Here is a 12,633-nt window from a genome sequence, read left to right on the forward strand (position 1 = left end):
TAACTGGTCTTGAGCAAAGCATTTTTTTTTAACTTTAATATTTTTAATTAATTAATTAATTTTCTTTTTCCATGCTGGCTCTTTGTTGCTGCGCAGACTCTCTCTAGCTGTGTTAAGACGGGACTACTCTTCATCGAGGTACATGGGCTTCTCACTGCGGTGGCTTCTCCTGCTGCAGAACAGGGGCTCAGGACTTGTGGGCTTAATTGCCCCATGGCATGCGGGATCTTCCCAGACCAGGAGTTGAACCCCTGTCCCCTGCACTGGGAGGCAGATTCTTTTGTTTTTATTGCAGACTCAAAACCATTGGACCACTAGGGAAGTTCTTGGGCACAGCACTTACCATGTATTCCTTAGCTTAACAATGGTGAGGTAGACTCACTGTGGGAAGGTCCTTTTCAGTTCCAGGATTCTACAATGTAAGCCTACGTTTAGACATATGTCATTCATCTTGGCGAGAACCTTGTGGGAAGGTGAGCAATATTATCCCCATGTTGCAGATGAAGAAATGAAGGGTTGCATACCTGCCAGGTAGCAGTGTAAGGAACCAAAGCCAGGTATTAGCTGACTTTTATCTCTACAGAGAAAGGGAAGGCACTGCTTCCCAATACAAAGAGAAAACAGAGAAGGTCAAGTGGGGGGGATATTAAGGGTTACCTACCAATTAATAGACAGAAGCAGGGGTTTCACTCTCTTAAGATATCAGATTGTAATGTAGATATATCAGACTGTATTAGATTACACTGATTAAGGGAAACTATTACTATATTCCCCCAGAGTAACAAATCTGTTTTAGACCTTCTAGTTGTTGAATATCACCTAGGGATGGAGGATCTTGCCACACAAGTTAAAAAGAAAAAGGAAAGCAGTTTTTTAAAAATAATGTTTAACCTCTTCTTCATACCAAATAATGATGGTCAGTGAATACCTGTTTTATAACTTAAGAAATGCTTTTGTACTGATATATGTTGGTTCTCTGTATTTTAGGGGATAATGTAAATTTTAGACGTAGTTGTTTGTTGGTATCCTTGGCATAATAGTATATGCTAATCAATAGAATATTCCCATTTATGAGTGTAAAATTATTATTCTATTAAGCAGGGAAAACAGAATATGGGCCCTGGCAATGACAATGATTTCTTTCCTCAACTGTACCATCTTCAATGTTTATCACTCCTTTAGGGGTCATGGCAGTAGCTGGATGTGTAGAACCCTGAACTAGTAGTCAGATGAGCAGATTTATTCCTGGAACTTTCACTGACTCACTCTGTGACCATGTGCCCATCAGTTGATCTCCCTCAAGTTCTCAGATCTTAAAATTTAGTGGTGTTTCAGACTTCCCTAGTGCTCAGACAGTAAAGCATCTGCCTGCAATGCAGGAGACCTGGGTTTTATCTCTGGGTAGGGAAGATCCCCTGGAGAAGGGAATGGCAACCCACTCCAGTATTCTTGCCTGGAGAATTCCATGGACAGAGGAACCTAGTGGGCTATAGTCATGGGGTCGCAAACAGTCAGACACAACTGAGTGACTAACACTTCTAATTCACTAACCTTTGAGAAACACTGTGAAAGAAGGTATAACTGTGTTCCTGTGAGTGTGTTAGTCACTCAGTCGTGTCCAACTCTTTGTGACTACATGGACTGCAGCCCACCCGGATCCTCTGTCCATGGAATTCTCTAGGCAAGAATATTGGAGTGGGTTGCCATTCCCTTCTCCAGGGGATCTTCCTGACCCAGGGATTGAACCTGGGTCTCCTGCACTGCAGGCAGATTCTTTACCATCTGAGCCAACAGGTAAGTAACTGTGTTAAGAAAACGTAAAAAGAGGGTAAGGGCAGAAAAGCTAAGACTTGAATCTTAGTCAACTTGGTGTGAGGCATAACTATTTTTTTTTTTAAAGAGAATTTGCAGTTCATTTCACCATTTCTAGATGTTATCATCTTTCCTTCAACCTTGCTTCTTTTTCATTTGTAGGGAAAAGGGGACTGAAGAAAAAGGAGGGTTCATCTTTCCTTTTCCCACTCCAACCTCGTAAGTCTGATTCTGCTCTTTCATAATGATCCAGTTGAGTGTTACTCAGAATGTTAATGCAGTTGCACACTAAATGGAAGGAGGAATTCCTCATTTTTGAGAAAGGGGAAAGCCCCACATATTTCAAAATTCTCTTCAGAGCTTGCTTCACTGCTCCCATTTGTTCACAGTTGCTGAGCTGCTCTGCTCCAAGGACACAAAGACAGTGACAATGTGGCGTGAGATGAAGAGCCCACAGATGAAAGGCATTAGATACTTAAACAATTAGCACACTATAGGGCCGTGAGTGTGAAGTGAAAGAAGGCAGCATAGAGGAGATAGGAGCATCTTAAAAGAGGCCAAAAAGTGGTTTATCAGTTAACCTTGCTGCACCATGGAGGCAAGAAAGAAAGGTCATTTTCTAGACACTGTAAGTTTTATAGTAATGTTTGTTTTAATGAATATTTAATCAAGCTGAATTGTATACCAGGCATTGTGCCAGGCAGCAGTAAAGTCTATAAAAGCATCAGTTTGGAAGTTGGCTAGATAAAATTACAACTCCATTTCTGGCTATAGGTGTGACCTTGGGCAAGCTGGCTGACCTCTCAAAATCTGTTTCTTCATTTAGAGAATGGAGATTATAGACAAAAAGTATCTATACCTCACAAGGTTGTATGAAGATTAAATGAGAGGATACACATAAAGACTCAGTCCAGTCTTTGGCACCTTGTAAGATGGTTAAGTGTTCAGTAATATTGGCTATTATTGAGTAATCTATATGTAGTTTCTCACTGAAGTCTTGCAACAATCCAGTGGACAGGCATTCTTAAAATCAGGTCAATACAAAGAGGGCTGAGGATACAGAGCATAGGAGATGGTAGAAAGGTAGGTTCCAAACCATAAAAGACGGTATGTGTGACATGAGGACTTGGAATACATGTAGCAGGCAATGGTAAATCTTAAGAGGACTTTTAAAAGAGAGAACCAATCAGTTCCATCAATACGTTTCAGAAAGATCATTAAGATGGCAGTGTGGATAATGGATTGGAAGGGCATAAAGAAAGAAAAGAAGGTCAGAAGTCCAGTTAGGAATTCCTTGTAATAAAGTACTCTGAGATATAGTAGTATGGGAGATTCCAAATGCAACACTACAGAGCTTCAGAAAAAAAAAAGGCTGGCAGATCCCCTGCCCCTCCAATCTTTACCTCTTCCTACATCCTGTCATGACAAAAGCTTTAGGACTTGCCTTACAGCTAACATTTTCAGCTATGAATTGCACCAGCATTCTTTTCAGATTGGTTGTCTTTGTTAGCAAGCGGCATGAAGCTTAATCACCTCTGAAAAGACAGCAAGTAAGTCCCTTGCTGGCACTGGAAGAACCAAATATCAGTGCGATTGTTCCTTGACTGCAGGGGAAAAGTGGACAGCAGAAGCGCTGAAAACATTTGGGGAGTTTGCTAGCTTTATCATTTTTGTCATCTTCATACGTTGGTTATGTTACCATCATTAGTCTCCTGTATTGATTCAACAGTAGTAAATCATCCACAGTAGGAAAGGTGATACAAAATATAAACAGAATATCTCACTTTGTATTGATTTACCACCACATACCTAAAGTTTTATCTTTTTCTATTTCAAAAAGCCTATTTTCCACATTTAATGTTCCTGATGGGAACAGAAGTCCCTTTTCACTATTTTTGCTTAAAATTATCAAAGGTAAAATATATACTTTGAAAGACAAAGGAAAGTAAGGGAAGATTAAAACATGTTGATGGCCAATCTTCTCTCAACAAAACTGAAGCTAGTTCATAAGGACTGCTATCTTGATTATGGACCAGTGTCTGAATATATACTTTGAGAAATGTATGAGAAACTAAAGTTTTGAAATACCACCTTTTCTGTCCTGAAGTCTTCCCTTTCTGCTTGTGCTCTGATCCAGTTTTTATTAACAAGACATGTTTTCTCAGAGTTGCCACGATTTCAATTGTTTGCATAACATGTACATGTGCCTTGAGATAAATGTGGTTGCTGACTTGAAAGGTTAACCATATAGAAAAAAGAGTCAAGACCTTGAGGAATATAAGGGTCTGGGCATGTTCTATTTTTCAGGATTTGCAATATTGAAATGATAAAATATGTGTGCTATCCCTTAAGCTACAGAGTACATTAAAAAGTAAGCTGCATCTAAAATGTATTATTATATATATTAAAAATTGACTTGAAATATTTATATGATATATTTAAAACTAGAAACTGTAAACATCTTGAAGAATTAAATTATAGAGTAAATTAAACTATGAACTATTGATCTAATAGTTTTGAAACTGAGAAAAAGTATCACAACAATAGTGAATAATAACCTGGAGATAGTTTCTTCAAGTTTAAGATTTGGTGGTGGCTGTTATGATTATTATAAAAATTTATGTTGTTAAATCAGGAAATTAGCTTTAAGACTTAAAAGAGAAAGTATAGGGAAAAAAGCCATCCTTAAATGAAATATTTATCTGAAGCTTAAAAAACACATAGGAGTTTTTAAAAACTAAGAAAAATGAGATGCTTTTAAAGTAAAAAAATATATTGTTAAGATTTAATCATCCACATAGATAAGGTGTTAAGAAACCAAAGATCAAAGGAGAAATAAATAAACTAATTAAAAAAATATGAAAAAGAAAAAAAAAATATGAAAAAGGACTGAATTAAAAGAGAAAAGTCACCAAACTTCAATCAAGGCCATGTCTTACAGAGAATGACATTTGTAGAAATACAAATGAAAATATAAATATAATAAGCAAGAAACAGGAAATACTATTTAAAAATATAATAATAAAGTCCACAAAAGTGAAAAAGGGTTTTCTTAGCTAATGGACCAAGACAATAAATATCATACATCTACATGATAACTCAAATGATAACTTAACTTTAAAAATTTTTCAAAAAAGAATATGAGGTTAAGTGCACAACCCTGAGTTGCCTCTAATAAGCAAGCTTAATAGCTCCAGCCCTGAGATATTTCTAATATGTCCAGATTGCATTTAAGGCAGATTCTTTACCATCTGAGCCATGTGGAAAGCCCTGTTTTGTTTTTTTGTTTTTTCCATTTTTAAAATTGTTTCTTTTTTGCCTTGAAAGAATTTATGCTATAAAACACACACACAGAGGCTATCAGAGCAAACTGAGATTACCTTTTCTTTGACTCATTGTAGGAACGCCTTTGTTTCTTTTTTTTCAGCAATGAGCAGCCTTTAGTTATACACCAAAGCCCCAAGTTCATTTTAACTCTAGGTTAAAAGGCAGTTTTGACTCTTGGACAATTTTGAGGATGCATGGGGAATCATATGACCTACATCTGTGTAACCGGGGGAAGGGTTGCTTTGTAGGCCTCTTTGTATGCATGTTATGCAACATTTTTATACCACAGTTTCCTCCTCTGTAAAATGGAAATAAAGTTAGTCCTGCCTACTTCATGAAGTTTCCCTCAGGGCTCAGATGGTAGAATCTGCCTGCAATGTAGGAGATCTGGGTTGGGAAGATCCTCTGAAGAAGGAAATAGCAACCCACTCTAGTAGTCTTGCCTGGGAAATCCCATGGACAGAGGAGCCTGGTGGGCTACACCCCATGGGGTCACTAAGAGTCAGAAACGACTGAGCGACAAACAGACACACACACTTCATGAGGATGTTAAGGAATTTTAAGTAAAATGTGAATGCATGTAAAGGTTTTTACAAATGATGCAGTGCAGAGAAAATTCCAGTTATTCTCTACTACTGATAGAAATAGTAGTAGATTTATACTCGAGACACTTAAATAAGAAAAACAATTCCAATGCTCTTAGGCATAAATGAACGTCAATTATGAGTGTACATTATGTCACTGGCTGACTCTGAGACCTCATCCTGGACTATTACTACTCTGTCCAGTTGTACTTTTTCCGTTCTGCGAACAAACCAAATTTGTTTTCATCTTCCAACCTTTATATTTACAATCTCTCTACCTGGTTAGTGTATGGCTTCTCATCATACGGGTTTCAACTCTAATGACACCTTCTCAGAGATGCCCCCCATCATTATCCAAGCTAATCACACGGCTGTCCCACCCCATGACAGTCTCATGTGATCACATAACTCTATATTTTTCCTATTATTAATATTTTCTCCCTAACACTATTTAAATATCTTACCTGTTTTTCACTTGTTTATGGAGAAATCACCCCCATGGAAGGGCACAGTGTCCTTTTTACAGACAACCTGAGTAACAACTTAGCAGTCTGTCACTAAGCTAGATGGGACTGCCAACACTTTGGATGACAGTCAGGAAGTGCACAGTGACCTTGTCAAATCAAAGAAATGATCAGCTGGGAACCTGACTTCCCAGAGGAGCAAGGTGGGTAGGGAAGGACGTGCAATCGATAATTTTCCAAATGAAATGATGCATTTAGATAAGTAATGATATCCTTTTACTAATTAAATTCAATATGCATTTACACAACCTTCAGATAACTTATTTGTCTGTAATTTCTATTTAGCAGCATATGTAACGCTGTTTTAAAGTAGCCTCTTTAGTCCAGTCATCTAAAGCAAAACTGTGACGTGTCACATTTCCTGCTGGCATTCCCCAACCTCCTCTTTCATCAGGTGTTTCTTGACTCTTGAGATATTTAATCCCCTTTCACTCCCAGGTGGTGCTAGTGGTAAAGAACTCGCCTGCCAAGGCAGGGGATGGAAGCAATGAGGGTTCGATCCCTGGGTCTGGAAGATCCCCTGAAGGAAAGCGCAGCAACCCACTCCAGTATCCTCGCCTCGAGAATCCCATGGACAGAGGAGGCTGATGGGCTACAGTCCATGAGGTCGCAAAGAGTTTGACACAACTGAAGTGACTTAGCACACATTCACGCCCTCGCTATTTACACACCTGCCCCACAACTCTCCAAGGCCCCGCTTTCAGCTGTCAGCAGATCTCTATTTGCTGTTTCTTCTAAATTCCAATTCAGAAGTATACATAACCCAACCGTGACACTCTATGAAATGCATAATTATAACTGTCGGCATATACGTCTGTCCTTCTCATTAAATTCTACTTGTCTTACCAAATACAGAGCTCTAGCACTCATTTATTACAGAACACAGTAGACATTCAATAAATGCTTTCATATTGTATTTTTCCAGAGCATTGCTTTTTTTCTTTCTAACATTGCCTGCATGTTACTTTATTATTTCTACCTGAACATAAACATGAGTGGGATTGGGGTCATTTGTTTGTATACTTCTCCATGTTAAAAACTCACACCTTCTTTTTAGAAAAGAAAAAAAATTCAAAGAGAGATGGAGGAAAGAAGCTTTGTTATGTTTGGCTGTGCCAGGTCAGGCAATTCTCAATTTTCCACTTAACTGGAAGAAAAACATATTGCAGAAAATCCCAGAGAATAGTTGAATCTATACATAGTCCTATTTTTCCAATTGATCTACTCAGTGACTTTAATAAGGAGTGGTCTGAACATAGACTCCAAAATCAAGTCTTGGGTTTGAATCCCGATTCTTATTCTTAGCTTGCTTGACTTCAGGCAAATTTCTTAATCATTCTGCGATTTCACTTCCTTGTTTATAATATGGGGGTAATAATTATATCTAAGGAACAGGGTTGATATCTGAGAACACAGTCAACAAATATTTACTGAGGATATATTATTACACACTAGACTCTGTTCTTGGTATAAGAGAAAGAATGTGAAAAAAAAAAAAAGACAAAAAAATTCTTCTTCACAGGGTTTGCATTCCAGTTAGCAAGATAAATATCAACACACATATATTTGTTACTGATAAGTGCTAAGGAGGAAAAAAAATACAGAGAAGAAAGGTATGAAATGTGGCGGGGCTGGAGGGTTTTAAGTTTTAGATAAGGTGGCCAGGAAAAGTCACATTGAAAAGTTATAACTGCTGAAAAAAGACTAGAGAACATAAGGGAGCTGGCTATGTGAGCCTCTATAGGAAGAGCCTCCAAGGCTCAGACATGTCTAACTCTTTGACACTCTGTAGACTGTACCCTGCCAGGCTCCTTAATCTGTGGGATTTCCCACTGGACTGGATTGCCATTTTGTCTTCCAGGAAATCTTTCTGACCCAGGGATCAACCCGCATCTTCTACCTTTCCTGCATTGGCAGGTGGATTATTTACCACTGAGTCACCAGGAATCTCCAAGACAGAGGGAACAGCCATTGAAAAAGCCGTGTGAAAGAAACAAGCATGTCTGGTGGGTTCAAGGAACAGCAAATGTAGTTGGAATGCAGCGGGCACTGTAGGAAGCAACTGTGTATGTGTGTGTGCGTGCGCTCACGTGGGGATGACCAGTTAAGACTGTGCACCATGAGAACTTCAGCTTGGCTTTCACTCAGAGAGAGGAGCCCTGAAGAGGTCCGGGCATAGGAGACAATGAGATTCACACAATGGGATTCCTGGTAGCACATACCGCCCCCCACCAGCCCCCCGCCTTCCTGAAAGCTGACGGGTAGAGGGGTGGTGTGGAAAGCAGCAAAGGCAAGGGGACCAGTCAGGAGGCTGTTGCCATAACTCGGCTGCAAGATGAAGGCATTTGGACCTAGAAGGGAGCAGCACAGGTGGCTAAGAGCTGGGCAGATTCTGGATTTATTTTGAAAAGAGCCAGCTGGATCTCAGGGATGATCAGATACAGAGTAGAAGAGGAAAAAGAAGAGTCTTAAAAATGAAGCAGTGTCTCTGGTCTGAACAACTAGAAAAATGGTGCTTCCATGAACTTCCAGGAGCTAATACATGCTTGATGCATGATTTATATAACTTTGCTAAAATGTGTTAACATGTTAATGAATTAATATGGGTAAAGCACTTAGTATAATACTTAATACCAAGTCCGTCCAATATAAGTGTTAGCTGTTAACTATTAATAAATTGAGATAGGAAGCATATTAACCCCCAATATATTATTAGATGAGAAAATGTTCACAGTAGAAAACTTTTGGCATTTGAAAATAAAGTGACTGAAATGAGATAATGACAGACTCTCCATTGGAAGTTTAAGTGTAGGAGATAAACAGAATTTTCTAATGACCACAATTCCCTCTCCTTCAATTCCTCTTTTCACCTGCACATGCCTTTAATATAGTCTTTTTGTCTTTTTTACTCTAGCTCTTGAAAGTATCCCTATCTTCAAAAGCAACGCATGCACAAAGCATGTGTCTCCTCTAAAAAAAAATTGTGTTTTATACTTACTATAGCAATGGGATTTACATTCAACAATACTATTTTAACTAACGTGGAAGTATCCTGTATTTTGAAGATACAGCAATGACATTTATTTTTTACTGTTATTTTATTTTCTTGAAACTGTGACAGCCAATACAATGAAATGTAAGTATTAAAGAATGCCCAAATACATACAAATATCTTAACCAGCTTTTTTTAAGAAGCACTTTTGGTTTCTATGTTCTTCTGTAGAATTCAGTTTTCATTGGCAAATTGCAAGATGAAATTTCAAGCTGAAAATATCTGAAATCTTCTTGATGGCAGAAAAAGGGTCCTGATGATGGAAATAACTATGTGACTGATCTGATTTGATTCAATCAACTTTCTGTCATTTCTCTTTTGTGAATATCTGGGACCAGGGAGTATTATTACTTACAGAATTTTTCCCCAGTGGGCATTAACTTAACACCATAACTTTCTGTGGGAAATAAGACTCTACTAAAATGTATGTTCATGTGCCAATTCTGTTTAAGTCTTTATGTATAACAGGGCTTGGTAAATAAATAACATGGGGACCCAATAAATAGACAATAAGTTTTGGTTGCTTCAACCAGACCAAGCAGTCAATTCAAACACAGAAAGAACAATAATTCCTGGCAATTTCACCACCACTCCATCCCACCATGTTTTCCTCCACTAGACAAAACTTTGTCATATGATGATTCCAAAATCCACTGTTAAACACCCTTATGTTATTTTTTCAAAGTCTTACTGTAATTTACAGATCAATATGACTCTTAAATGGAAGGAACAAAGATAGGAAGGGAATTGGGGAATCTAAGTAACATCTTTTATTTCTGATGCCACAGAGGCGCTGTGGGCTGTGGTTCTGCTAATTCAATAAAGGATACACGCTTTCAGAGACTGGCATGCATTCAGCCCTGGGATTCAAGACAGCTTTGGACTCGAAAGTTGGAAGTTCTCTGAAGAGAGATTTCACAGTTCTCCCTACAATTTAATGAGTTAATGGGTCACATCATCATTTCCAGTGATAATTAAAATGCAGAATTTACTCTCTTTAATTTGGGATGAATTTTATAATTTCTTCTTCTTTCCTCCCCCCAAAAGTCTGACGTTTTAATGTTGATGCTACAATTGATAGTTGAACAGTACTTCATAGTTTATCAAGTGCTGTCATATACATTTCATATTCAATATTTTACTGGTTTAATATTTTTTACAAATTGTCCCAACAATCTCATGATGAAGAACTTATTCATATGATTTCTATTCTTTGAATATGTAATTTGAAACTCTGAGAACAATTATTAATCACTAAGTACATATAGTTTAAATGAGTAGAACCATAACTTGAACCACATCTTTAGTTTAAAAAACACTGCATTCTTTCCATTTCAGTACTGTTAAATATTGGTAATTATCTTACTAATAAAATTTTGGGAGTATCTTCCAGAGGTTTTCAGTCAAGGCAGTTGGTCCAAGAACAAGTAGAACCACAGTGCAAAGGAATTAGAGTGGAGGAAGGTAGTGAGAAGTGACCCAAGTTAGTCATGGATAAGCGACATAACAAAGAGAATACTATTACAGAGTTTAAATGTGAAATGCATAGCACTTAGCATACAATACAAGTAATGTATTTATCTAAAGTTTTTACTCACATATTTCATCAAGATTGCATTGATTATAAGATGCACCACTGAGAGAGCAAAAAGCAAAATCCTGTCAATTAAACCAACACACCACTGATCATAAGACACTTTGAGATTTTAAAAAGTCAAAATGTGAAAAAAGGTATGTCTTAGAAGCCAAGAAATATAGTGCCAGTAACAGCAGAGGGTATGGAAATTCTCAAAATCAGTCATAATACAACCTAACTATAGACAATCAATAAACATTTATTAAGTGCCTTTGGATGGGTATAAAGAAGCAAAATGCGTAATCTAGGCAAAGAGGCTTAAGTGCTACATATAAAATATTAATTGCTGTCTTTCAGTCTTACAATGATGGCCACTGGTTAGAAAAAACAAATCTGCTTGTGCAAAATAGATGCCTGGGTGTGCAAGTGCCAGGGGGATATGAGGAAGAGAGGAATAAAGAAGAGGAAGCAACTGGGGGAGGGGAGGATGGCTTGGAGGACAGGTAGGAAGAGTGGAAGGCGGGGTCTAAACCCAACCCAGAGCTTCACTGAAATTCATGAGTGGTCAGAATCCTGTGCGCCCGGATCTCCTAATCTTATAAAATATAATCACTGGGCTGTATGTGCAATAATTCTTAAAAACAACAGCTTTGAAAAAGGGCTTCACACACTTTTGTAATATCTATAGTCTAAAGATTTTTCCATTCTTGTATATTTTTTAAATCTCAAAGACTGAAAACTTAGACACTTTGGATACCTCTCAAATTTGAGCTAAATGTAATTGTTTAAACACTGGGTGTTGCTTGGAAATTACATTTTGCTATGACTGGTTACCAACGTGCTTGATGACTTAAAAGTTTTAGATTCTGTAATTAAAATGAAAAGTTGTTTGGGCTAAAACTAATCATCTAAATATATAACTTGGACATTCTGCATATTATTGATATTATGATTACCAGTACAGAATCTGTGTGCTGAATTGGAAAAATGAAATTAGATTGTTTATTTCTAGTTAAAAACATTTCTTTTTCTGCAAAGAGATTACATAATTTACCCTGTATTGTGAAATAACTGCTTTTGAAATTAACCAAATTAAAAGAAAAACATTCAACCTTTTATCTGGGCATTATGCTCACAAATTTATCACTAATTTGAAAGGGCATATCCCACAGCATTATTAAACTTCATGACTAAGTGGTAAACTATATTCTACACTCTGATATTGTTACACAGTTGTTTGTGATTGAGGAAAAACTAACCTGGTAATAGTATTTACTTCTTTTGAAAAGAAAAAATAAAATAATAATGCAGAACAATTTTAAAAGTCAATAATGAATTCCATCTGCTGCATACCATTAAAAATCAAAGCGGTTACTCACGTGCCTCAGATCTTTTTAGGTCTTTGTTCCTTCCATTGAAAAGCACAGGCCAACCCCTCAATAATAAAGTTATTTTGACTTGTCTGACCAAAACTTAAAACAAAAAAAACCAAAAACCTATCAATTTCCCTCCGCATTTCAGTGGAGCCTAGAGGACTTGAAATAACATGCTAAAGGAAAACAAAGGCATTTAAGCAAACTTTTTTTTTTTTTTTTTTTCAGGGGAAAGGGCGAACGCAGTCCCCCTTAAGCAAACTTTTAAGAGAATGGTTAGAAGAACCTAAGGAAATGCATAGCAGTCTTTGAAACCCAGAGCACAGTGGTGATAAAAGCATAATATGTAACTTAATCACTATCATTACCCTAGCTGGGCACAACC

At 37.4% G+C, this 12,633-nt stretch overlaps 1 protein-coding gene across 3 annotated transcripts in view; it reads right to left on the reverse strand.

Moving 5' to 3' along the window:
* The window catches only part of OXR1 (oxidation resistance 1), a 394,634-nt gene that overhangs the window by 114,454 nt on the left and 267,547 nt on the right, over window positions 1-12,633 (reverse strand). The gene's annotated exons all lie outside the window — the stretch shown is intronic.

The sequence above is a fragment of the Dama dama genome, chromosome 21, assembly GCF_033118175.1.
Source record: "Dama dama isolate Ldn47 chromosome 21, ASM3311817v1, whole genome shotgun sequence".
NCBI lineage: Eukaryota > Metazoa > Chordata > Mammalia > Artiodactyla > Cervidae > Dama > Dama dama.